Genomic DNA, 2,654 nt, shown 5'->3' on the forward strand with positions numbered 1-2,654 from the left:
TAAAGACTAAAAAATTATTAATTCACTTTGATAAATAGAGAAGTACAATTTTCCCAAAACACTTAATAGAAAGAATCTCAAACTTGTGGAAGATGTAATGACATAATCTGCATGCTGGGCCATGAGCGCTTCACCTCAGGAAGACATTACTTTGAGGTGGAGATGGGAGTAGGAGCAGAGGGGGCTATAGGTGTTTGTCTGGAAAATGTGCCAAGGGACATTAACATAGTATAAAAGCCTCAGTCTGGATTCTGGGCCATCAGACAGAGAAAGGACAAGAGGTGTTCGGCCCTTACTTCACCACCAACCTTCATTCCTCTGAGGAAAGAGCCTGAAGTTTTAGTGATTGTTTTAGACAGTGACGCTGGCATCATATCCTTCTACTATGCTACTACTGGTTCCCACATCTACACCTTCCCAAAGGTCTCCTTCTCTCATGCTCTCAGACCTTTTTTTGAGGTCTATTCATATTTTCTTTCCTCTGAACTTCTGGAAATGATTAAGAAAAAAGGAAAGTCTCCTTTTAGTTAAACCAGCATAGAAAGTACTTGGTAAATCCAAGAAATTGGATCTTATTCCTTCCTGGCTATTTCCACATATCTATAATATTATCTCAAACATTTGTAATGCATAAACACTGTGTTCAAATAATGTACATTCAAGCAGTAACACTAAAGATAATGAGTGTGCACAATAGTGGAATAAAGTGAGATATAGTTATCACAGTGCATATTTTGCATAGCGTGTCTCCTCTCCTTTCCTCTCCATGATTTCAGATCTTGAAGTTCCAAGACACCCTGACAGGCCAGTGAGCAGGATGATAGGATCTCAGGAGATTCGGGTTCTCTCTGCTTGTTTGGTACCATAGGAATCCAGTGGGAGGGAATAAGGAAAGCTGCAATTATATCAGCAAAAGCATGAGAAGGGTTGAGACTCCTGTGACCATTGGCATGTTGGTGAATTATCTGAGCTGCAGTCCTGAATGAGAGAGTCAGTGCAGACAGTGACCAACCTGGAGGGTCCTGCTCAGTGAAATGTGAGGGAAACCTCACAACTGACTTCGAGTGAGATGCTTCACATAAAGACAAGATCCAGAGTAAAACTCGGTTTTGACAGTGCTTCAATAATGGTAATAGTACAAAGTTGATATTTGCACACTGAACTAGCAGAACCAATCCTGAAATAATTTTACATTTTCATGATAGTCCTTGTTGTCAAGATTGTTGAAAGTTTTTATTAGGAAGCATACACCAAACAAATACTCTTTGTTTTCAAAAGAGTTTTCTTTTCTCTATTTTAAAAACTAAATAGGTATGTTTTCAAGATCACGTCCTGTAAGGTTTTCTCTGACCAGATGACACCACTCAGGACCAAATGGCAATAAGCTGATGAGATGCGACATTCCAGGAATCACATATCTCTCTGTTCCAGTACGGAAGGTAGGACTTAAGGCTTATTTGCTACGCAGAGGTCAAGAGATTTGGAGGCGACCTACTCAGAAGGAGGGGATTGGGCCTCAGTTTACCTTTTCACTCACTAGTTTAATTTTTAGTTTGTTTACATTTTCAGATAAGAGTATGCCTGAGGGGACCAGTTCCTGAGGGCCTCATTTTGGAACCCATTTTTTTCTAAAAAGTTCCTTGTTCAAGTTGTCTTTTAAAACCTTCTTTTACTATCACTCTAGTCCAACAACCCAAGTTTGATATCCAGCACTCCATATAATTCCCTGAGCCCACCAGGTGGAATCCCTAAGTGCAGAACCAGATGATAAAGAACTTACAAAGCTCAACTACAACAACCACAAATGATCCCTCTCAAAATGGGGAAGAAGATTAATAGTCATTAGCCTCAAGAAAATGCATGGTGAATAAGCATGTAAGGTCCCTTGGGACCCCAGGAAAATTCCAGAGCTAAACTCTGCTAATTAGTAACTCTTTGTTTCCTGCCCCCTTCCAAGTAGAGCCTTAACTGTGAAACCATTAGTTGACTCTTCTTAATTGGGATGTAAATTCTGTCTCCATTTGTTGACCTTTCTTTATTGGGATGTAATTTCTCTCTCCATTTGTGACCCTTCCTTATCTATACCTCTGTTAGTAACTTTTCCCTTATCAGGCTGCACCTGAATGTAGGCACCAGGAGCTGTAAATTAAAGGGAGCCAGGTAAACATAGAAGATAACCAAATGTCTGAGTTAGGAGATACCTTCTAGCTGCCCATGAAATGCTCGGGCTCTGCTGTAATGGCCAGTGAAGGCCTATATAAGATCCCCTTTGAAGAAGTTTGAGGTCTTGCCTGACTTCTTGACCCTGGCTAGCCAGCTCAATAAACTACCTCCTTGCTGATTGCATTCCTGCGTGGTCCTTGCTTGAGGTTGGAGATCCAGAGTCCTGCCCTAACAAGTATACTTAGAAAGAAGTGTTCTTTGTCACCTTTTATCAAATGCAAATCAAAAAAACAATAAAATATCTTCTCCCACTACTGAGAGTGCCACATATCAGAAAAGGTTGGAGGGAGGATATTGCTGGCTGGCTGTAGTGACAGAGGAATCCGCATTCACTGTTGGTGAGAGTGTTTTCTGACTCAGGCACTAGGGCAACACCATGAAGACTCTTTTCCAAATCTAATAACAAAGACCTAAGCAAAAGAGTTCAAGGC

The sequence above is a fragment of the Sorex fumeus genome, unplaced genomic scaffold (assembly GCF_029834395.1).
Source record: "Sorex fumeus unplaced genomic scaffold, SorFum_2.1 ptg000094l, whole genome shotgun sequence".
Taxonomy (NCBI): Eukaryota; Metazoa; Chordata; class Mammalia; order Eulipotyphla; family Soricidae; genus Sorex; species Sorex fumeus.